General features: G+C 37.4%; 1 protein-coding gene and 1 long non-coding RNA gene across 2 annotated transcripts in view; both read left to right on the top strand.

The window, feature by feature from the left end:
- Positions 1 to 26,070, top strand: part of LOC105477531 (heparan sulfate 6-O-sulfotransferase 3) — a 759,454-nt gene that overhangs the window by 185,973 nt on the left and 547,411 nt on the right. The window lies entirely within an intron of this gene.
- LOC139359070 (uncharacterized) lies at positions 545 to 25,936 on the top strand. The gene is made up of 2 exons (XR_011614660.1): positions 545 to 23,746; positions 23,778 to 25,936. It is a non-coding gene; the product is annotated as an uncharacterized lncRNA (long non-coding RNA).

The following is a 26,070-nucleotide window of genomic DNA, read 5'->3' as shown; positions in this document are numbered from 1 at the left end:
TACTGAGGCTTGGAGTTGTTTGTTGCTGATGCATAACCTCTTCAGACTGATAACTGGAGTCACTGCCAGAACTGAAGGTGACATTCTCTTTCTGGATTGCCTTTCATTGAGTGTGCAGGTATCGGTTAGTTTTCAAATAACAGAAACTCAACTGAAATTAGTTGAGGCAAAACTAAAGGAAGTTAGCAGCACCTGGAGTCTAACAAAGAGTTAAAAAATAAGACAATGAGAAGGCACAGAAAGAGCTGAGCCTCAGGAACAATGAGTTTGGGAACCAAACCCTGCCAGGCCCTTGTTTTCTACCTTCTGTCTCTATTTCTCTCTGTGTGGCTGGCTTCCTTCCTTCCTTCCTTCCTTCCTTCCTTCCTTCCTTCCTTCCTTCCTTCCTTCCTTCCTTCCTTCCTTCCCTCCCTCCCTCCCTCCGTCCCTCCCTCCCTCCCTCCCTCCCTCCCTCACTCCCTCCTTCCTTCCTTCCTTCCTTCCTTCCTTCCTTCCTTCCTTCCTTCCTTCCTTCCTTCCTTCCTTCCTTCCTTCCTTCCTCCTTCCCTCCCTCCCTCCTTCCTTCCCTCCCTCCTTCCTTCCCTCCATCCCTCTCCCTCCCTCTTCCTCCCCCCTCCCTTCTCCTTCTCTCTCTTTCTCTGTTTTCTTTTCTTTATTTGATTTTTTCTTTCTTTCAGACAGGGTTTTGCTCTCTTCCACAGGCTGTAGTGCAGTGGGATGATCATGGCTCGCTGCAACCACAAACTCCTGCTCTTTCTTATTAAGACCAACTTTCTTGCACAGTGGTATAAAACATGGCCACTAGCAGCTCCTGAATTCTGAAGTTCTGACTGTTTCCATTATCAAAGAAGGACAGACTTACACATGTTCTGTGAATCCAGTTTCAGAACTTCCAGGCAGAGGTTTCTGTTGGGCATAGGCTTGGAAAGATGTCGACCTTTTAACCAATCAGCTGAGGCCAGGAGGTTGAGTCCTGTAGGACCAAGGCAGTTTCCCTAGGAGCTGCATTAGACTAGGAAGAGGAACACCTTGGAGAAGAAGGAGAGAGGGGTGCTAGGAAGACAAAAACCATAGGTATTTACTCCATGTGTGTCTCTGATGTGTGCAGACACCATTAATAAGATAGTTGGGTGGAACTTTTCTTGAGTTATTGCTGGACTTTGGAAACATATATAACATTCTTTCCTCTATACTTTCTTTTGTGATTTCTTTTGGATAAAAGTCTCACATTTGGAAACAGCTAGCTGGAAAATGATGAGTTGTGGGACCAAGGGACTAAGAAAAGCTAACTGACCCACCTGAGCATTGAACCAGAAATGCTGCTCTCCATAGAATTATATTCTAATCGACCAAGCGAAACTGTGGGAACATAAATGACGTAATGACATTGAAAGTGACTTTTTAAAGCTGACTATAAAATTCCATTATCAGTGATTAGCTAACCTAGTCCTTTACACACACACACACACACACACACACACACACACACACACACACACAGAGAGAGAGAGAGAAAGAGAATTAGATGACATCAACTGAAGCCTGCCTTCAAGGTTAGATTGTGGCACCTATAATTCTGTTGCAGGCTTCAGCATTGGGTTTATTTCCTAGTGCCTCCTCTCCAGCCACACCTGAGCATAGTGTGTCACTCATTTTCAGTGTAAATCTGGGGAGTGAAAAAACCTGCTCCCAACAAGGTTACCAGCCAAAGTCTCCTATAGCTCTGAAGGTACCAATGATGAAGGGTTGTGTCGTGATGAAAATAATTGCTTTAGTTAGCCATTAAACAGGCTTCAGGGTCAACAAGACGATGGGTTCCTTTCCACGTTTGATTTAGTAGAAGCAGTTAATTATTTTGTTTTTATTATCTTTACCCCCTGCTTCAGAATTATTTACTTAGCACATGGAAGGCAACAGATATTTGTTATTATAAAATCAATTTCATGCCTGACTAGACCATCTCTTCCACCTTTGTCATTACTCTTTGAGCTTTGGGTGTTATCATGGGCTCGTTTATGTTTATACAACTAGATGGCAATGAGCCCTACCAATAATTATTTGGGGAATTTGAGTCATACAGCAACTGGCATTGCATTTTCATTCTCATTTTCAGAGAATTTCCATGTATTCATTTTTCCTCATTTCTGTAGAAATTTCTAATCAATAGAACAATGTTTCCAAAGTCATAGCATCACAACATACTTTCTCCAGTTACCTACATGATATTAAGAATGAATTGTGTATCTAGGGTAAAAATGCAATATGAAGAAGAAGTAAAACACACATCCGTAAGCTATCATTTTGGTTTAAATCATTCTTCTTTGAAATCTTTGTTTCCTCAAGTTGTGTTCCTTTGTTTTCCACAGCTTTTATGCAAGGCTCAAGGTGACAATCAAGACTTTCTGAAATGTCAGTAGCTGTGAAGTTAAATAATCCAAATGCCAGTACCATTCTTCTTCTTCTCTCTCTCTCTCTTTTTGTTTTGGTGGCGGTGGTTCTGAATTAATTTCCAAAGTTTACATAAAATTATGCGTGCAAAGCCTCTCCAAGCCTGATAAGCACAGCCTGGGTGTAGAGTTGTGGGTGTGGGACAGGAGTTAGTAGGCCTGGTTCCATTAGGACCTGCCCTCTGTTCCCATCGTGCCTTGCCTCTCCCATCATGCCTTACCATTCCCATCATGCTTTGCCATTCTCAGCATGCCTTGATAGCCTCTGACTGCCGTTTGTTGCTGGTGTGGAGGTGCCGCCAGTCAGTGCAGTTTCACTAGGAGTCAGAAGTGAATTTGCTATCACACTTGTCTAAGCAGCCCACCATTTTCCCACTAAGGCAGGATTCCTGCCTTGTTCCTCCCTCCAGCCCTGTCTTGTGTTCTGTGGAACTGGACTCTGACTGATACCCAACAGACCAGTTATATGGAGCATATTGCCATTCTCTGATGCCGTCACTTAATCTTTCCTTTTGATTGGCTTTGACCTTCAATACCCTGCAAACATTTTTTGAGTAAGTCCCCAAACCTGACTGGGAGCACTAGCTCAGCTTCTTACTGACTGTGTGATGCTCAGCAAGTTGGAAAAGTTCTGAAACTCAGTTGCTTTATTTTGGAAACAGGACCAGTATAAATAGTCACCTGTATGTAGCTCACAATTGTTCTAAAGATTCAATACAGTAAAGCATGTGAAAGTATCTTGTACGTATTGCTATACAGGTTAATTATTTTATTTCCATGGATTTCTATTGAAAAATAAGCTCTACAATCTTTATTAGCTAATCTCTCCTAGAAAATTCTTTGCGGTTTAATGTTTGGCATAGGTTATGTGGAAGATTCTTAGACTTTTAAGTGTGCCAGAATCATCTGGGGTGATTTATAGAGATGGTTCCATGCCCACAGATTCTGGCTTTAGGTTTACCATAAGGCTAAGGAACCTGCATTTTGAAAAGCACCAAGTATTAGTTTGCTTTGGCCACGCTACCAAGATACTGCAAGATGGTGGCTTAAACAACAGTCTTGCAGTTCTGGAGACTAGAACTCCCTCCATGCTCTTGTTGGATAAATACTACCAAGAGAGTAGGTTCACGCACTATTCAGTTCTCTGTCCATGAGATCCTCACAACTGGAAAGAATGAAATGTTTACGTACAGGCCCAATCATGCTTCAGTTTGGGACAGATTCCACCACTCTTGCCAAAGTCCCTATTTGGACATATTCAAGAATAAGTTGTTTTCTTTCTGGAATGCCCTTCCTGTATCTTACTAAATATATTTTTTCCATATTTCAAGTTCCATCCAAGTCCACGTACACAGTGAAGTATTCTTTGAATAGCACAGTCTACATGGATCTAGCTTACCTCTGACATTATGGTTGAATTTTACCCTCTGTCTTTGTCTTGTATCATTTACTGGATTATAAATTGGTTGCAACCAGAGATTATGTGTTATGTTCTGGTATTTCTCACCACTTCTATTATAATATGGAGACCCTAGTAGGTGTACAGTAGATACCACTGTCTTGTTTAAGAGCTATTTGAATGCAGATTAGATTAGAGCTGCTATGCTAAGTAAGAATTTTTGAAAAATAAAAGTCAATTTATTTATTTATTCAGAAAGGTGATAGAATTTCCAAATATCCTTGGCAAAGGTTGATGGTTGGGGATATTGTGCTAATTAAGTGGAATATATGCGTTCATTGAAATTATAACTATGATAATTATATATCAATATGAAAATGTCACAAATTCTTTTTAAATTTTAAGTGAGGAAAATAACATAAAGTTATATTTATACTATAATTACTGCTATGAAAAATCATGAATAAAGGCTGGGAGAGAACACAGATATGAAAATAGTTATATTTGGGTGATAGATTAATGAACAAATTATTTTCTTGTAATGCTACAATACTGCTTTCATGAAAATCAGGGGAAAACATAACAGTGATAAACAGTTTGGATTGTTGTCAGCTATGGGAAAAATATTCAGTTGTGGGGAATGGAAAATGACATGAGTTATATAGAGATTTCAGCAGCCTTCAGTGCATGAGCTAATTCTGATAGCATTGTGCTTTTAAGTTTTAGCTTAAATAATAATGAGGACTCAGCTAATCCAGGAGGTATTTTAAAGACATGGCTAACATGGTAACCTGTCTTAGAAGAGCCATCTTGGAAACTTGCTATTTATCTATGCTTACTGTAAGCTTGATATTTCAATTTCCTCCCAGGAGTAGAACTGCCAGTAGGATATCTGAAATTCAAGACCTATGACAATCAATACCTTAAACTTCTTGTACTCAAAATCCACATACAAGCGCTTTTTGGGACTGTCTTGTATTTTGTTTGTGTGGCAAGGAACAGTTTTTGGTCTTTGAATCATCATGTCCTTTTCCAGCATAATATCCTGTGGGGTTTTCATCAGGGAAGAAAGGCAGCACACCGGAGTAAGATTTTGCTATGATTATCTCATCATCTCTTTTCATTTTCAGTGCCACTGGCAAAACTCTTTTTTAAAGAAGGGTTCAGCAAAATGATTGGCACTCGCTAAGTGGCTGATATTGAATAGGAAAAGCCAAGAGCTAATTTTGAAGTCTTTATATAATGTTCTTTGTTTAAAAAATTGAAGAGAAAAAATCCAAAATTAAAAGACTAAGAACTAGAGCAGTCTTGCACCATACTGTTTTAATTGGCTGTTGCTCATGAGAAGAATCAATAATTTCTTTTGAAGTTTTGTATCAACTGCTTAATTTTGATCAAGTCTTGTAATTAATCAGCTGTGAATAAAATGAATCAGCTATAATTTTAACCATGTTTTCTTAAAAAATAGCTACAATGATATAAGTAATGGGTTATCTAACCTTATTCAAGGTTTTATAAATGATTTGATCAGTATTTTAGAGGAACTACAACTTATCAATTAACTCATGAGTTTTGGCAATCACGTTTTCAATACCTTTTAAGAACAAATTTATTGAAATGTTAATGTAATTTTGTGTTCTTCAGATATTATACCTGTTTTATTTTAACCATCAAGTAGTAATATAATACCTGCTGAATTTCCAACACTGTGTCAGCCCTCATGGAGGCAGAACAATGAGTGAACAGCAGCCCAGGTTACGGACTTCATCCTCAAAGATCTTACAATATAAATGGAGGAACAGATAATACATGAAACCATCAGAGAATAATTGACTTTCAATGTATCATTGTAACTGTGTATAAATAAAGTAATTTCAGAAAAGGAAGAAAGCTTGAATAGCCAAAGTTCACACAGATGGTGAATGTTGCAAACAGAAGTCAAATCCAGGCAATCAGAACCCCGAGTTTTTTCCTTTAATCATTATTCTAATGCTATCTCTCCACATACTTACATTAATTATTACTCATCATGAGTAATCATTGAATGGTTTGTTTACTCATATTTATTGAACATGTAGTGTATGCTGGGTATGGTGGATATTTTGGTGAACAAGATATATATGGTCTCTAGCATTGTGGAGTTTATAGTTGAGGGCTAGGAGAATATAAACATTAAACAAATAGCTATAGAAATTATAAGTGATACAAAGAGCAAGTTTCAGAGTGTTAGAAGCACTCAACAGGAACATCTAATCTTGTCTGGAGAGGCTAGACAAACATTGACTGCAGAAAGAAAACTGCCACATTAAGAACTAAGAGCTGAGTAGAATTTATCTAGACCCCAGCCATGGCCATTCTTATTAAAGAATCCTTCTACTTCTGTTAGCTGTTTATCTACTTTCCTACCTGCTCTATTTCCTTTTCTTCTTTCTTACCTTCTTTATCTCAGAACTGCTCTTTTGTCTTTTGCACATCACATAGAAGAGTAGTCATTAGCATTCAGTCAGCATGCTTCTTTAATTCTGTATTGGGAGTACTTTGGCAATGTTTGGAAATTCTCAATTGTGCCTATAGTTTGGTGTTCAGAGGTTTCTTCTCACTGTCACCTCATAAAACTATATATTTTTGCTACTTTAATTTTCTTTTTTAAGATTGTTAATATTTTTACAAGATATCTAATCATTTTGTATAAAAAATGGCAAGGGATTACAACTCCCTAAAAGGTTTGAATTTTTGCTCCTGTGGCTTCAGCTGTATGTGGACATAGCTTCTGGGTTTGTCAGCCCTTTGCCTTGGTGTCCTTAATCAGTAGCTTGGCAACATATTACAGTGGCAGGTTCTTGTTGTCTGTCAACATAAAGCTTGCTTTGTGTACAGTATTAGCTCCTGGATGGTTCTGCAAAAGCGATGTGTCACTGAAATTTTCTTTTTTGACAAGTCTCTTACCTGGTGGTTAATAGCTGCGATGAAATATTTTTTCTTCAAGAAATGAGCCATTTCTTCTTGGCCATATGTTCTAGTCTTTGATGATATATTTGCCAAAAAATTGCCAATGACACCTTCTTTTTTTCTGTCCATTTAAAAAGAATCTACCATTTCTCCATTTTACGTTTATTATTTCTATCAGCAAAGTGATGTGTAACTGCAGCCTCTCAGGCATTATATTGTAAACCAATTGAATGATTGCCTTCAACATGAGGGACCCAGTGTAGAGAAAGAAGAGGTGACAAATTCAGGATGTATTCCGTTCAGCAACAAATAAAGTAGAAAAGTAGATTTTTACTAAATTGTTTGAACAATCAGAGAGTTCAAACTCCCCAAAGAGAGTATATATTTTGTAATCATTATAAAATGAGTTATGTTTTTGTCCCTCTTGTACTACATAACACAAAACCTGCTGGATGTATTTACAGTTGTGGAGAAATCTAGAAGATAGGTCTAGCGTAGCCTGTCTTAAAAGAGCTTTGTGGCCTATGCAAAATTTATGCAGATTTACCTCAATGTGATAGCCATTTTCTGGTGCAATAGTTAATATTGCATCAGAATAAGAAGTACATGTGCCAGAGAGACAAACCACACATATAAAGACACCATATATTTATAAAACAAATGCTAATTTCAATGTAAGATTCAAATCAAAGTAACGACACGAGCTCTTAATTGTAGATATTGGTTTTTAATATCCTGCTTCTCTTAAGGGCAGCTCTTTTCAGCATACTCCCAGGCAGCAACAGAAATTTGGTTTTTTTTTTTTTGTTTTTTGTTTTTTGTTTTTTTTTTGAGATGGAGTCTCACTGTGTCACCAGGCTGGAGTGCAGTGGTGTAATCTCAGCTCACTGCAACCTCCGCCTCCTGGTTCAAGCGATTCTCCTGCCCTAGCCTCCCAAGTACCTGGGACTACAGGTGCGTGCCACCACATCCAGCTAATTTTTGTATTTTTAGTAGAGACGGGGTTTTACCACGTTGGCCAGGATGGTCTCAATCTCTTGACCTTGTGATCTGCCCACCTCAGCCTCCCAAAGTGCTGGGATTACAGGCATGAGCCACCGTGCCCGGAAATTTATATCTTTAAGGATAATTGATTGCTTTGAGCTCTGTGAAGAAAATCAGCCAATTTCTCATAAATGTGAGTATTGCTAGCATGAAAACCAGAAACAACTGTGCATGCTTTTTTTGGTATCAACAGAATAGGTAAAATTGCAGTAAGAATGATTCAGACAACTGTGAGGAGAAAGACCAGTAGTACAGGTAATGTCTCTCTAGCACTACAATAGAATTTTGAGGGCTATTGTGGAAGTTTTGTCCCGATGGCTTTAAAAATAGCATATTGTCACCAGTCTGAAGTGGCTAACTTGCCTGCATTCAGAAGTATTTACTAGACATCTTAAAATTGCTGGAAATGTTTTTATACTGGGACTTGAATTATCGTTCTGGTTCTAATACTAATTAGTTCTATGGTCATAGGCATATTTCCAAAAAGAGAAAATGAAGAAGTTATGTTGGATACTCTTTGACGTTACTTAGACCTGTGAATTCTTTCAGACTCCCCCCACGAAACGTTAGGTAATCGCAGTCATCATATTTTGCATGACTGACTGTTGTCCTCATGGCAAGATTACATGTAATCAATGCTACAGGAAGAGCTCAAGAGATTTGTAATAAGAATTTTTCAGTGGGTCCACTTGGTGACATAGCTGGACTTAAGACTACTGGTTGTGATAATACTTATGTAAAGTTCTATATTTATGTGAATTCTCTGAATTTTATAAGTACTGTTGATAGGTTAACCTCTGTTGTATTTTAATCTTCTAAATCTTCTCAGTAACTATTCTAAACTTTTCAAAATGTCTTCACGTCTAATGTATCTTCTTTGGTCTGCAAAATAAGCCTGGGAAGGGGGTATGTCATGAGTCCTCTCCCTGAGCCCAGTCATGCAAAGATGTGAGAATGTTGGAATGGGGGTGGAAGGAGGGGGTGACTCTTCTGGAGTCAGTATCCCATGGAAGAGAGAGAAGTCAGTAGTCAGGAAGTCCAGTCAAAGTCAGCGGCTGGGAGGAGTCCAGCTAGATGTGCGCTGTTAGAAGCATGATCTTTCGCCAGGTGAAGGTCAACATCCAAGGGGTCAAGCAATAGTGAAGTAGGTGCAGAGCAGACAAGATGTTTCAGGAGACACATCCATGCATATTGAATTCCCGTACAGAGTAGAGGAAGAGCTGGGTATACTCAGTAACCAATGAGGAACGTATGTGGGTCAGTGGGGTAAATGGACTTACCCAAAGTTGTTCTGTTCTCATGCCATGGAATGCCAGAAATTAAACCTACATCTTTTGCCTACAGTATCTCATTAAAATATTTAATTTATTCTATTTCTAAATACAACATTTAGTTTCTTCTTCACCCTCTCACTGTCAGGATTAGGGTACTCTGAGTATGTTTAATAATATGTAAGTTCTTACATAGAATTTTTACTCTGTCTCATGATGCACTAACCTGAAAGCAAATTTGTGAAACAATATCCTGGTCAGGAGGTGTATCATGAAAACCCGAGGCTGCATATTTGTTCAATAAGGTTGCTTTCCTTGCAAGCAGAGTTTTAGAATTCAGGGTTTACTCAAAGGGCTGTTGTGATCATGAATTTTTAAAATCAGTTATTGTTTAACATAAAATAGCAAATAAGGAATACAAGCCTGGTTACCTAAGGGCAGCACTGTTGGCTGGAAAACCCATTCACTCCACAGCTGTCCCCAGTTCCAAAAGTCCCTGATGAGGAACCTGGCTGGCATCTCTTGAATGTCTCTCCCTCACTGTGCTCCAAGCATCTGCTATGCCAGACTCATTGTTCGCTTCTGTCATTTCAGAGACGTTGATGATGGTGATGCAGGGAGTTTTTTTTTTTTTCTTGCAGAAAAATGCAAACAAATGTTTGATCTATAGGTTCATTTATTTGTATATTTGTTTGATTATTTGTTACCTTTCCACTTCTAAGTAATAAAGTATTCTTTATTATCCACCTGAATTAAATCCTTGTTGTTCTTGGTTAGTAACTCTGCAAGCTGCTAAGTCAGTCCTTTCCAGTTCTCCATCCCAGCAAAAGCTGTTATTTATGACTGCGAAGATTATTTTCATTCTAATGAGGTTGTTTCCTCGTTTTTGAAAATGTTTATCTTGTAATATTTGAATATATAAACTGTACGTAATATCATCCTAACAAGAACACCTAACTGGAACAATTCTGTTGCTTCTGTCTTGTCCTCCCCGCCTACTTCATCTCTGTGCACCCCTACCCCCGAGGAAATAGTGTCCTCAGTTGCCTTTTAATTTGTAGTTTCATCACCTACACCTGAATGACCAAACCATATACCATTTAATTTCATTCATTTTGTAATCTCAAAATGGATATGTGTATGTGTATAATTATCTATAATTTGCATTTTTCCAACAAAATTATGTTTGTAAGGCATTTCTGTTACTGCTCCTTATGGGACAGTGCTTTTAAAAGTGCTTTTTAATGTGCACACAGATCACCTTGGGAGCTTGTTAAAACATGGATTCTGACGCAGTTCATCCATGGCGGGACCTGAGGCTCTGTATTGCCAGCAGGCTCCAGGTCTTGCTCATGCTCTGGGTTGCGGGTACCCCTTTGACTAGCAAGGTTATAGAGCATACAGATGGTTCACAATGAATAAGTATTGCCTTACTCTAAAATGGATAGTTTGCTTATTAAATGCTGGCATACCTTCCTGAAAACATGCATTTTTATTCTATTTGTTTCTTTTCCCAAATCTGAACAGAAAGATGGAGATTCTGAAAAGAATCATGGGGCCAGCCCCCTTTGACCTAAGCACAATGATTAGCAATGCCTTTATCTAAAAGCCGTGGGGTAACAGGGAACCAAATTTTTCCCCGTTGATGTTTTGGTTGTGTATTAGTCAGGGTTCTCTAGAGGGACAGAACTAATAGGATAGATGTATATATAAAGGGGAGTTTATTAATGAGTATTGACCCACACCATCACAAGGTGGGGTCCCACAATAGGCCGTTTGCAAGCTGAGGAGCAAGGAAGCCAGTCCAAGTCCCAAAACCTCAAAAGTAAGGAAGCCGATAGTGCAGCCTTCAGTCTGTGGTCAAAAGTCTAAGAGTCCCAAAGCTGAATAACTTGGAGTCTGATGGTGTTCGAGGGCAGGAAGCATCCAGCATGGGAGAAAGATGGAGGCCGGAAGTCTAAGCCAGTCTAGTCTTTCCGTGTTCTTCTGCCTGCTTTTATTCTGGCTACGCTGGCAGCCGATTAGATGGTGCCCACCCAGATTGAGGATGGTCTGCCTTTCCCAGTCCACTGACTCAAATGTTAATCTCCTTTGGCAACACCCTCACAGACACACTCGGGAACAGTACTTTGCATCCTTCAGTCCAATCAAGTTGACACTCAATATTAACCATCACAGGTTGGATGCTTTTTTCTAAGGTTTTTGTAGAGAGGATACTGGTCACCTTTTTTTTTTTTTTTTTTTAAACTGGGATTTTCTGGAAACGAAAATGTACATTGGCTATGCATATATTAATATCTTAGGGCTTTAAGATTGAATGCATATTTGTACTTATTAGTCTTGCACTTCATTGCTTCGTGATCTTTGGCTCTGGTAAGGTCTTGATAGTGTAAGGTAATCAACTGGTAAAAAAAGAGCACGAGGCCGTGTGACAGAACTTCAAGCACCTCTTCAGTGTGATTCAGCTGAAAGATCTACAACTCTGACATGTTGATGATTTATCATCCTTGTGCTCCCCAGCACATAAATTTCAAGGAGCAGCTGACACTTCTGATCATCTCAGAGATACACTATTTAGCAATAATTTAACTTCCAGAGAGACTAAAGATACTTTTATTTGGTGCTATTTATTCTACTTCTAAATTCACGATACTAAGCTATGAAACTATAACCATCTTCCATTTTTAGAACAGCCATTTAGCCATTGAGAAGATGGAAAATATGGTCACATATTATATGTGATTTAATAAAGCAGTATAGAATAGGGAATTGGGCTCCTAGATTCTAATAGTTATCTGGCCTTAGTGAGAGAAATTGGTGTTCTGAGGAATAAGTTGTGAATTAGTTCACACAATATTTACCGTTACTCTAATGATGAATTTGGTAGGCGCGCTGTGGATTGGAGAGTCTGGCCTGTTTGGAGATATAAGAGGCGAAGTTTAACTTAAAGGACAAGGTATCTTTCCATTGCAAGGAAGATAAACCTATCTCAAATTGGTTTAAGCAAAAAGGGGAATTTCTGTGCTCACATAACTGGCAAGTCTTATGGTTCTCTAGCTTCAAGCATGGATAGATCCAGGGGCTTAATCAAGTTATCAGATTGATATCTCTCTCTTTAGCTCTCTTCCTTCTGCCTCCCTTCCTCTCCCTCTCCCTCTCTCTCTCCCTCTTTCCCTTTCTCTCTCTTCCACTTTCCCTTCCTCCCTCCTTGCCTCCCTCTCTTTCTCTCTCTTCCTTCTGCCTGCCTTTCTCTTCCTCTTTCCCTCCCTCCCTTTCTCTCTCTTTCTTCTTCCTGCCTTTCTCTTCCTCTCTCTCTCCCTCTTTTCCTCCCTTATTTTCTCTCTCTCTTCCTTCTTGCCTCCCTTCCTCTCCCCTCTCTCTTTCTCTTTCCCTCACTTCCTCCTTCTTTCTCTTTCTCAGTTCTGTTTTCCTTGGTGTTGGCTTCATTCTTCCCAGCGATTGTCCAGGTTGGCAACCTGCAGCTTGAGGCTGACATTGTCTGACAAGTGGCAATCTCAGAGAACAGAGTGAGGCACTTTCTGTGTAGCTTAGGCAGTTAGTTCTCCCCTTCTGCTTTATTTTAGCTTCTCCCTCTTTTTCTGCTTTAACAATTTAATTCTTAATCATTTAGTCCTGAAATCCCTCCTGTTTCCTTTCTGAGTTACCCCTCGTTCTCTATAGACCTACATACAGTCTTTGAAAGCTCTGGATGTGCGTGTGGAGGAGGGGGGGGCTTGTTTAAAATTTTATTGGGTAACGTTTAACATCCTGTAAACATGTTCATAATACATTAAGTAGAAAAACGGATCTCCAGTAGCTGTAGACTACGGCATCCTTCAAAACACAGATTAGAGTCTGTAGGTCTATAGGCGTGATACGGATAACAACAAAGATACGCAGTAGGATATTCTCCACAGAGTTAACAGTGGTTGTGGCTAAGAAAGCGTGAATTTCAAAAATTTAGCTTAGTATTGTTACGTCTTTACTTTGAGGAGTTTGTATTCCCCGGAAATGGCACCTTCACTCTCCTGATGGGAGATGTGCTTGTCTGTGCTTGGTTCCGTTACCTCGGGAGCTGAGTTGAGAGGAAGACTGGGGGTTTCAACACTGGGTATGTGGACTTTTGCCTAATACTCCTGTTTTCAGGATGGTACAGATACTGACCCTTAGTCATACCTGAGGAGAGGTTGTGTGTGTGTGTGTGCGCGCGCGCGTGCATGTGTGTGTGAGTATGCATGCGTGGGAGTGTGTGTGCGTGTGTGTGTGTGTCCAGGCTGTGCTGAGCAAAGCAGCAAAACAGATCTGGGAGAGAAACAGAATCCCCCAGCACCCATAGCAGCAATGCCAGGGCAAAGCCTCTCCTCTGGAGGTCCTTAGAAAACAAGGAGATCTTTGTCACCAAGGCACAGTGTAGTAGAAGTTGACTCCAGCAGCTACAGTCCCTGATTCTCAGTTTTCTCATAAAAGTAAATCGGATGAGCTTCTATATAACATCTCAGACATCCCTGTTGAATTCATAAGTAAAAATCTAAATGAATTACTTTTTATTAAGGTGTACTTCCAAATGCTTAATATCCATGAGATAAATCTGATTTACTTCATTTTAAGAAGTCTTATCCATAAAAACATACAGGAAAATCTTATATAATACCTTAAAATATTTTAATATTTGGCAATTTTAAGATCCTTAAGGAGCTTTAGCTTTTTAGAGCTATTTTAAGATCTTTAAAGAACATTATCCACATATACCTCAATATAAGTCATTACTTACTATCAAGCAACGTGTGGAAAGTAGTTTAGTGAACATTTTAAAATGGAATAATACCTAACATCAAATTTAAAGTAACATTTAATTTTTTTTAATTTTTCTTTTCATGGAATTTATGGCTCAGTGCTGAAAATAATTATAATATTTTTTATCCCCACTTCATACAGAGATGAATATTTCTACTCTAGTTAATTCTTCATTCTTCTTGCTATTAACTTAGTATGTTAGATGTTGTCATAAAATGGAAATAGCTAATAGGCATTGGGTGTTGCGTTAGTCTTCCTTCTTAGCTCCTGTTTCTCCCCTCTCTTTCCTTTTTATTCTTTAATTCTATACTTTTTTAGTGAAAAAATCATAGCAACTAACATTAGTTGCTATGTGCTAGGCTATCTGCTAAGTGCTTTCCATATCCTAGATTATTTAATTCTCACAGTGATCCTGTGGGGATTGATGGTTATCTCCATTTTGCAGATGTGGAGGCTGAAGCTTCAAAGTTTAATTAGCAAATTTGAAGCTTTGTATGCTGTATAGCTGTGGTTTTCAAATGTAGTTCCTAGACCAGAAGCCTCAACTTCATTTGGGAACTTGTGAGAAGTGCAAATTGTTGGGACTCATTGCAGATTTACTGATTCAGAAACTTTGAAGGTGAGGCTTGGAAATCTGTTGTAATAAGCCCTAAGGGTGATTTTGATCTATACATAAGTTTGAGAGCCACTGATGTAATTCCTTTCTGAATCTGATCTGAAAATTGTGCTATATTGTTGACTTTTCCCTTTGTTATAAATATACACATAAAAATTTGTTATTGTAATTTGTTACATTTTTAAACCTCTGAACAAATTATTAAAAACTCTTGTGTTTGGATAGATTTCTTATAATATAGTTTATTCTGTTTTTTTTTTTTAATTTGTATTTTGGACTAGATTACTCAAAATGTTACCAGCTAGAATCTGAGAATGCTGTAATATATAGAAAAAAATAGCTACCATGACCAACTAGGGTTACTGTCTGGTAATATAAGGATGGGTCAGATATCAGGAAATCTATGAATATAATTTACCATATCAACAAATTAAAGGAGAAAAATTCATTACATTCATTGAAAAAGTGTTTGATAAATGTAGCAGCCATTCCCAATAAAAATTCTAAGCAAAATGGAAATAAAAGGAAAATATTTCAGCATGATAAAGACCATTTACTAAAATAATCAGCAAACATCACCTTAAATACTAAAACCCTAAATCATTTTCATTGAAATCTGGATAGAGAAAAAGATGCCTTCTTTTGCTTATATTATTAGTTTCATTGGTTGAAGTAAATGCAACAAATCAGGAAAATAAAATCATAGATATAAGTATAATTAAAGAAAAAGCAAAGTCAACTTTTTTTTCCTAAAGAGATTTCTTACATATCTAGAAACCCCAAGAGATGCTGCTAAAAATGGCTAGAATTGATGAGGGAACTTTATAAAGAGCCTGGTTATAAGAGAAATATTCAAGCTTTCTTTATACTATCAATAGTCACTTAGAAATGGAAATAGGAAAATTATTCCAGTCATAAAAATGACAAAAAATTTAAAATACAACAAGAAAGCCGCGGAATTTATAGGAATGAAATTATAAAAAATTATTGAAGAATATAAAACAAGACTTAAACAAATAAAAGAACTAATAGTCTATTTGTAATATATAAACTCAATGCCTTTTCATTTAGAAACTCAAGTTATTTTTTTAATTGAATTAAAAAATTCAAGATTAAGAAAAAAGAACACTGGATAAAAAATTAAAATATAAAGAAAAGAAGAATAAAAAGCCATTTTCTTGCTGGATATCAAAACATACTATAAAACAACTGTGATGGCAACAATGTCGTGTGGGAATAGAGCAAAGATAGATTGGTAGATCGGAGTAAGTACCCTGAAACAGATCTCACTATATCTGGAAACAATCCATGATAAAGGTGACACCTTATTTCACTTTGAAAATAATGATTTAGTTAATAAATAATGCTCACACAACTGGCAATCAAAATAAATGGGTACCATTATTTTATATATATGCAAAATTAATTTCAAGAGAATAAAAGAACTAAGTTAAAAAATAAAATTCAAGAGGGAAATTAATCACAACTGTATTAACATGCAGGTTGTGGAGACCTTTCTAACCAAGACAGGAAGTCTGGAAGCTATTAAAGGAAACACTTTTGGTCACCTGAAAGTAAAATATTTGAGTATGGCAGATGCTACAAAGGCAATAGACTGGCCATAGCTTGAGAGGATACTTTTGATGTGTGTTTTCCAAGGAAGCAGAATCTGAGGCTGTGATTTAAGGGGTGAAGCTTTATCTGTAAGGTGCAAACCTGGGTTAGCGAGCGTGAGGATTAAAGAAAGAGAAGCAAGAGAACATGATGTGTCACTGCTTCTCAAGAAGACACATAAGACGCAGCAGGTCACTTGGCTGGCGTATTTTCTCCCCGTATGACCCTTCTCAAATGAGCCGCAAGGAGGACTTATCTTCTGAGAAGTCTATGGGAAGGGAGGGAGGACAGGGAATTTGTCTGCCTAGCTAGCCCCGCTCTGTGTCTTCTTTTCTGTTGGTCATTGCTTGTCCTGTGGGCAGTTAGCTTGCAGAGGGTGTCACTACAGCTCCTTGATGCTCCCCCCGATGCCATTTCCCATGTTCCCTATTGCGATGTTTCATGTTCGTCTAGAAGTGGTCCAGAAACTGAGCATGTGGCTGGGCAGGGCAGCATAACAGGGGCCAAGGGGAATGGCCTGACTCATCCAGGGTTCGCATCTGGTTGCATCCCTGTGGTGTTCACGGGTTTAATAGGCAGGTAATATGACCAAGGGGATCCGAGGAGAGGCAGGAGATTTGTATTCGGTACAATAGAAGAAAGAGATAAAAAGGCCTTTCAAAGAAGTACAAATCCCAAAAGACACCCTGACAAGGTGAATGACCGCCTTGGTAGATTTAATATTGAGGGCATGTGCCACAATAAGAGGATTGGAGCCAAGAACTGCCCCATGGCTCGGAGGGCTCCTGCTTTTTCTCACATGCATCCTGCTGCCACTGCTCTGGTCAAAGCTACCATCAGCTCTTGCCTGCATTAGGAAGAGGCAACCTTTACATCGGCCTTCCTACCTCTACTCTCTTCCCAGTCTCAGTCTATTCCCAGTATAGCAACGAGAGTAATCTCATTAAAATCGAAGTCACAGCACTTCATTCCTTGGCTCAGAACCCACCTATGGCTTCCCATCTCTTTTAGCGAAAAAGCTGAAGTCCTTCAAATGACCTGTAAAAGCTCTACCTGAGGCAGCTGACTGTCACCTCTCTGATTTCATCTGCTACCACAACCACCATGTGCCTCCTACCTCCAGCTACAACTGACCTCTTCACTGTTCCTCCCATAGGCCAAACATCCTCTACCCCAGGGCCTTTGCACTTGCTGGTAATGCCCTTCCCTGGGCTATCCATTGCCTTATTTTCTTGCTTCCATTCTCACTGTTTACTCAGAAGCCACCTTTTCAGTGAAGTCTTTCCTGACCACCGTTTAAATATTCTCAAATTCATCCTGACATTTTATATTCTTCATATCCTGCCTATTTTATTCTTTTATTTTAGCATTTGCTAATATAACATACTATATATTTTACTTACTTATTTTTTTCTATTTTCTGTCTCTCTCATAGAATGTGGCCCCTCTCTGTGTCATTCAATACTTAATCCTTAGGGCCTCATATAGTCTCTGGTGTATAGTAGATACTCAATAAATATTTGTTAAATGAATAAATGACCAACAAAACAAGAATAAGGCCTAGATTCTGCCAGCCTTGGGCTTGTTTAGTATTGATGACAAGGGTTGGTGGTTGTGTGGAGACAGAGTGAGGCACCCTTGAATTCTCAACATGCCTGGTGCAGTCCATGTTTTGGGAAAGGATAGGAACTGCCATGTTCCTGAATATGAGCTAGGAAACAAGGAAAATCTACGTGCTAGTGGGGAAAGATGAAGAAATCTTATTGGGAATATAAAATGTCTGATTTGGATTTATTTTTATAATAAGCTTTTGATTTTAATAAAAAACATTGATGATCCTGACAAGTGAATAAAATAAATGCATTTATTTTAAAAAATTTATTCTCAGAATATAAACCCTTTTCATTTAATGATATGATGAGTTATCGAAATATTATTTTGTGCTCTGATGAAGCTTTCTGTTAATGACTTAAAACTGGAAAAAGAAGTGCTGCTAGCAAAATTAAAACCAAAATGTGATTGATTTTGGAAAGCTTATCTAGGCAGGATTCTATTCCAATGAAATAAATGTAAAATAATGATCTGATTCACAATGCAGGAAGATCCTAATGATTGTTTTTTGCATAAAAAGCACATTCTTGTTCATACCGTGGAGTACTTATTGAGTACATGTGGTTTGTCTCATATGTCAAACTTGTGTTCCATAGCAAGCTATATTACAAGATGCCAAGAGTTATGTTGTAAGTTTTTTTTTCTGTGATTAAATACGCTTAGAGAACCTTGACTTCTGAGATGGTAAATATCTAAGAGAGGTTTTGAAATATGTTATAATTCCCATATCATGGAATACTTTTTCTGTAAAACACCTATTAACATGTGTGAGAATGGTGTTTTATGTAAGTGAATTTAGGATATATTTAGCATAAAATATTAATATGAAGTTTTTAGAAATTTAGAGAAAGTCTGTGTGTGTATAAAAGTTTAGAAGGTTTCTATTACTTTAAAGTGATAGCTAATTTTGACTTTTCTGATGTTAATTAGGCATCTGTACATGAAAGACCATGATAATCCAGTTATTTTATTTTAACAAGGTAGGTTTTGTATTTTAAATTTTATTTCTTTGAGCAGTGGAGTGATTCATCATGGATTTGATGGGGTGTGTCTGTTCAAGTGTTTGTTATTAAAAACAGCCATTTATGATGAACATTTTTTCATGTGTCTGTTGGCTGCGTAAATGTCTTCTTTTGAGAAGTGTCTGTTCATATCCTTCGCCCACTTTTTGATGGTGTTTTTTTTTCTTGTAAATTTGAGTTCTTTGTAGATTCTGGATATTAGCCCTTTGTCAGATGAGTAGTTGCAAAAATTTTTTCCCTTTCTGTAGGTTGCCTGTTCACTCTGCTGGTAGTTTCTTTTGCTGTGCAGAAGCTCTTTAGTTTAATTAGATCCTATTTGTCAATTTTGGCTTTTGTTGCCATTTGCTTTTGGTGTTTGAGACATGAAGTCCTTGCCCATGCCTATGTCCTGAATGGTATTGCCTCGGTTTTCTTCTAGGGCTTTTATGATTTTAGGTCTAACATTTAAGTCTTTAATCCATCTTGAATTAATTTTTGTATAAGGTGTAAGGAAGGGATCCAGTTTCCGCTTTCTACATATGGCTAGCCAGTTTTCCCAGCACCATTTATTAAATAGGGAATCCTTTCCCCATTTCTTGTTTTTGTCAGGTTTATCAAAGATCAGATGGTTATAGATGTGTGGTATTATTTCTGAGGGCTCTGTTCTGTTCCATTGGTCTGTATCTCTGTTTTGGTACCAGTACCATGCTGTTTTGGTTACTGTAGCCTTTTAGTATAGTTTGAAGTCAGGTAGTGTGATGCCTCCAGCTTTGTTCTTTTTGCTTAGAATTGACTTGGCAATGTAGACTCTTTTTTGGTTCCATCATCACTGGCCATCAGAGAAATGCAAATCTAAACCACAGTGAGATACCATCTCACGCCAGTTAGAATGGCGATCATTAAAAAGTTAGGAAACAACAGGTGCTGGAGAGCATGTGGAGAAATAGGAACACTTTTACACTGTTGGTGGGACTGCAAACTAGTTCAACCATTGTGGAAGACAGCGTGGCGATTCCTCAAGGATCTAGAACTGGAAATAGCATTTGACCCAGCCATCCCATTATTGCGTATATACTCAAATGATTATAAATCATGCTGCTATAAAGACACATGCACACGTATGTTTATTGTGGCAGTATTCACAATAGCAAAGACTTGGAACCAACCCAAATGTCCATCAATGATAGACTGGATTAAGAAAATGTGGCACGTATACACCAAGAAATACTATGCAGCCATAAAAAAGGATGAGTTCGTGTCCTTTGCAGAGACATGGATGCAGCTGGAAACCATCATTCCTAGCAAACTATCGCAAGAACAGAAAACCAAACACCGCATGTTCTCACCCATAGGTGGGAACTGAACAATGAGAACACTTGGACACAGGAAGGGGAACATCACACACCAGGGCCTGTTGTGGGGTGGAGGGAGGGGGGAGGGGTAGCATTAGGAGTTATACCCAGTGTAAATTATGAGTTAATGGGTGCAGCACACCAACATGGCACATGTATACATATGTAACAAATCTGCACGTTGTGCACATGTACTCTAGAACTTAAAGTATAATAAAAAAATTTGCTATAAAAAATAAATAAATAAATAAAAACAGCCATTTAAATTAAAAGTACCTTATTAATGTCAAATGGTATTTTGTCCTTCAGGACATTTTGTAATCTATACAAGCAAATGGGTGAATTTTCAAATTCTTAATTTTAGTTACCTTTCAATTAAAAGTATAAAACTATAAATATAGTACTTCAGCTGAGTAAACAGTAGGTTGACAAATATTTATTGAGCCTGCTACTGTGCCAGGTACTAATAGGCACTGGGGACTGACAGAGATAAGAATTCTGTTCCTAAGGAGAATTCATTATAAGGCAGAATTCAACTTGGTGAATAAATAGCAAGATTATTAGAATAACTTTAGTCTGCTTTCTAGTTATTAAATTGAAAAGAAAACAAGTTTTCTGTTTTATTCCATTTCAAACAGTTTCACATTTTAGAGTGAAAATTCTAAATAATTTAAAACATTTCTTAGACAAAATATGCTAAACATGAATTGCTGCTTTTATATGCTGTATTATCAGGTGCTAGTTCTAAAGTCATAGATTTAGCTCACAACTAATGGTTGATGATTAGTGATGATGAATTCTGTGGCTTCTCTTTAGAAATGAGAGATTGTAGAGATATTAACATATGACACCTCCACCCCCAAATCGAGATTTTATTATTGAATAAAATAGTATAAGTATTTATGAAATAACAGTGCCATGAAAGAGAGCAATAACAACTTGTAAAATTATTAAACAATATGGTTGAATTAGGAGCATGACCATCTTTTATTTGATATTTCTTCAGAATAAAATAGCAACTCTAATAACAGTTTTTGAAGGTCAGTGCTAGCTACTGATGATGTTTTGCTCCAATACCTCGAGTTTGCCTATAATATTTATGCCTTTTCCTTTGAAGTTCAGAGTAAGGGCCATTAGTGGATTCATCACTTAGTTTGATATTTCCAATTACCCATTGCAGACTGTTCTTCAGAGAGAGAGAGCGCACCATGTTTTCAATACAGTCGTCTTAGATGAACTGACTTCTAGTTGACTCTCATAACAAATTCTCATATGTGTGCATATAGACATAGACACATATAATATATGCAGTACACTTGTAATTACATAAACTCACACACAGATAAGACATACACGCATACATGTACACTCCCTCCTCACGTTTGCCAAGATGGAAGTGTGATTCAGAATCACTAGATTGTCATTAATTCAGTATTTAGTAAGTATTACATATTATTAGAGGAAAAATATGGAATACCATGATTCTCAGATATTCATGTCACAACCAACTCTTAAGCCGTTTATGATTGATTTGCGTATCACCTCAGGAGCATATTGGTAAGAAAATTAAGTGAAAATTGTCCAGAAAGCACCGTCTTCATGATGCACAAAGGGAGAGGCTGAGATGTCAATGCGTGCAAACTGAGAAGCCACATCATCTCATAGGAAATCCCCTAGATTGAGGATTGGGGTGATAGAGGATGTTAGTTGTCCATGCACTTTTCTTACCTTGGCATTTTCAAGAGTCTCACAGTTGCATGGTGGTGGCAGTATCTTTACATTGTAGTTTAAGATCTATAGATCCATTGTGGCTTAGGGAGCCGATAATAGGACCATTAATGTCTAGAGGAATGACATTACGTTTCTTGGGTTATCAAGCTCAGATGGATTTGGTAAAGCTGTTATTGGCATTTTTTCTTCCTGTCTCTAGGCAAGAAAAGAATAATTCTCTCTTATTACACAGAGAGACTTCTATGCAGAGAATTACTTATACGCATTATTTAAATGTGAATGGTTATTTAGGAAATGGATATTATGATCACTATTTGTTACCAATACAACATTTAGATTAATTTCAGAGCAATTTCTATATAGGTATCTTGAACACCTTCTGTTGATATTTCAGGGTGTAAGTATATGCTGACATTCCTAGTGTATGGTATAAAGAAATAATTCAGCATGGCTGAAATTATTACAACATTATTTCTTGGTTCACTAACAATACCTCAAGTTAAAAGAAGAAAATTTTTCTTTTTCAGTTTTGCAGTCACACTAGCCATATTTTAGGTGCTCCATAACCACATGTGGCCAGTGAGTGGCTCCTTTGCTAGCGGAATGCAAACCTGGGATGTTTCCCAGATTGTAGAAAATTCCACTGGACATCACTCATTTTCTCATTCCCGGAGGAGGAGTTAACTTAAATAGAACAATATAGGTTGGTGAAGGAATCTGTGAAGTAGTATTCATATGAGTTTTGTGTAAAAAGGCCACGATTATAAGTTTATATGCATATATAAAATAGAATAAACCAGGCTGTTTTTATTATCTCTGACCATTTGTAGGGTAACGTAACCGTTTAGATTCTTTTAAAATATGCTGATATTTTATACTGAATACTTTAGGTAATAAAAACATGGATCTTGGTAATGAATGTGGGTTTTTTTCTGAATGAGGAGAGTGTATTTATATAAATGCAATATAGAATGAACACGTGTGATGGAAACCCTGCCTAATCCTTAATAGCATTGCTATAATGCTCTGTAATTTAAAATTTCCTTCCTTAGTAGTGTAAATAGAATTAGTTATGTTAAAGGAATCATAGCAAGAAACAAAAGCACTGGATTTTATAATCAGTTTTTTTAAAAAAAGTATGTGGTTAAGACTAGGGCCACGGTAACGATTACAAGAGAATGATCAACGAATGGGCTTTTCTTCCCAGCTGTTTCACCAGATGGCCATGGCTAGGTATTTTGTGACTTTTAAACAGGATACATATAATAGAATGAAAATAATTCCATTGAAACCTTATAGATTTGCTGATAATAATACCTCCAGGTTTTCCTTTTTTAGTTTTCAACAGAGATAATGTTTCTTTATTATATAATAGGTTATGCTTACCTCTAGCTTTTTTAAAGAAACGTATTAAATATCAGAATAGAGAAGTGTTTCTTGTTTTTTTCCAAGTGTCATTGTGATTTAGAAGCAGTTGCTGAGGAGAAGCCATGTTAACATAACAACAGTTGATGCAGTTGCAAATCTTTCTGTTTTAAGGTTTTTAAGGGCTGAGGGTTCTCCCCACAGAGCAATCCTGGCTTCAGTACAGATGTTGAGCTCTCTTAAAAAAATAGTGCTTAGTCCGATCCAGGTGTTCCCCCATTGCCCAGCACTTTGATTAACCTTTTATGAAGTATCTGCCCACAGAAATCTGGATTAGTATGCTCCCGTGTGTCTTATTAAAAGCCTACCAGGCTTTATTGAACACTGTGTTTATACTTTCTGTTCTCTGGACAGCTTTGGTGTCTGGTAAGTATCAAACGGAAAGCATCAGCATACACTACGTTAACAAGGATGTCTGATGTTAGCTGCTGACTTGAGTTTGGAGTGGGAAACATCAGGGTTTGATGCTCTGATTGTCAGGGAAGAATGACTGTGGTTATACACACAGGAGGGGCATTAATAGAGGCACAAGTGCTTAATAGAAGCAAGTGCCTACTTTGCTTCATTGGGAGACCTGTGCATAGAATTTTCTGCTGTTATCAGCTCTTTGAGATATTGTTTCCAAGTGTGTGCCCATTGTCTAGTCTAGTCCTGGGACCTCAATACAGGAGCCACTAGCCATATATACTATTTACATTTAAATAAAAATTAAACAAAAATTAAAATTCAGTTTTGCAGTCGCACTAGCCACATTTTAAGTGCTCCGCATGTATCTGGTGGCTCCTGCATCGGGAAATGCAAACCTGGGACATTCCCCCAATTGCAGAAAATTCTACTGGAGAGCACTGCCCTGAATTTTAAATACCAGACTGACCTGTACACTACAGAGTTTCTATGTATACTCTACATTTGTAAAAGGATTTCCCCAATGAGCTTGTGGATTCCTTTAAATTGACAGTATTAATATCAAAGGTATCAACTCTTCCCTGGAGGAGCGATCAGCTCCCATTACTTCTAGCTTAACATTGAATCTTTGGGTGAGAGATTAGACTTTGATTTCAGAATGGGTTCTTGGCATAGCTATTGTTTTTTAGATACCTGGGTAACTCACAGGAATAGACTCTTGGGAAAGCGATGATGGTTTGTAGATTGTGAACGACAGAACAATGGTGAGAAAAGCCAGCACAAAATTCCTATTGTTTAGAAAATGCTAACGTTTTTCCAGGCTATTTCTTTTTGTATTTTATAAAATTAACAAAATAATTTACTATTTATACAGCTGTTAAGATGACTTTAAATGGATGAGATCCTGATTATGTTACCCTGATATTCATTTTTTGCCTACATTGAATGAATGGGTTCAGGCATTTTTAAATTTCCCAAGTTATATCTCTTTTATGATATGAAATGTCTTTTCAACTGACATAGTTTAATTCGAATGTTTTAGCAGGAACATTTCCACCAATTTTGCTGTATCTTCCCTTCTCTTTATTATAAATTGATAATACTTTAATTTATTAACACAGTTCCTTGGATACCAACATCTCTTGCCTAGTTTATAGCTTTCACCCACAAACTAGTTTTGGGGTCTCTAGCTTGTCTCCTCTCTGGCCTATTCTCAATACTGCTACTAGTGTTATCTTGCTAAAATGCATGTTTGATCATGTCCCGAACCAATTAAAACCCTTCTGTTGGATTCCCATAGCTTGCTATATTACAGACTCTTTAGCATTTTGTTCATTGGCCTATCACATTGGGTCCCTAGTTACTGTGTTTCAAACTAACTATTTTTTTACTGTTTTAAACTATATTTCAAACTATGTTTTTCTTATTTATCTAAAGTATTTCTAATAAATGCATAAGTCTTTATAATGAAATTTTCCCTTTCTGCATAGGTTTCTAGTTTCTCCCCTATCTACTAGTTTTCTGCAATGACCATTTTACTTTACTGTATACATTCAGGTGGTTTTCTTTCCTCCTTTCTATTTCTGCATTTTACTTATTTCTTTCTCTGCCACTCTTCTCAGGGAAAGAAATATTGCTTCTCCTATCAAAGTAATTAAACCAAAGCTGAACTCTTAATCCATCTTTTAAAACCCGTAGTGGTTTCCCTATAGCGTGTAGGTTTAAGTGAAAAAGCTCTTTGGTGTTCCAGGAACAGCAGGGTTCTTCCCAAATCTGCTTTGCCAGCGTTAGTTCTCACACTGTTCCTTCCCTGAGTGGTCCCTGCAAATGGAATCATTCTCTGTGCCCTTGTTTTGCTTACTTCCTACCTTGCCTGATAATCTTTTTTCTAAATATAGTTCTCCTCTCCCTCATTTGTAATCATTTTTGAGCTTCCAGACAAAAGCTGTGTCCCAGATGAAGGCATTTCTGATTCCCCCAGTGTGCAATGCCCATGTCCTCATCTGCACTCCTATAACATTTTATTATCACTTCTACTGACATTCGTAAGCTCGCCTACTCATAGAGGAGCTTCTTGGTAACAATTTATTGCTAATTCAGCTTCTCTTATTCCCTGTAATGCCTAGCACACAATCTTGCATATCGTATATACACCAAAAAATGCATCTTGAATGAATGAATGAGTGGAATAACTTATTTCCAAGCCTGAACACTTTATTAAAAGCTATTTGCAAAAGTATACTTATTTTAAATAAAAATTTCTTTAAAAAAAAAAAACCCTGTTGTTTTGGCTCTTCCAAGAATGAATTCTGGCTTAGGATGGGGAAGTTATTAATTTCTTACTTTAACTGGTTAGATATGATATATTTAGATAATTATTGAAATGCCCCAGTTTGCTAGATTTACATATA

This window comes from Macaca nemestrina, chromosome 16 (assembly GCF_043159975.1).
Source record: "Macaca nemestrina isolate mMacNem1 chromosome 16, mMacNem.hap1, whole genome shotgun sequence".
NCBI lineage: Eukaryota > Metazoa > Chordata > Mammalia > Primates > Cercopithecidae > Macaca > Macaca nemestrina.
Note: the sequence above shows the minus strand (reverse complement) of the source record. Positions and strands in the feature narration are given on the sequence as shown.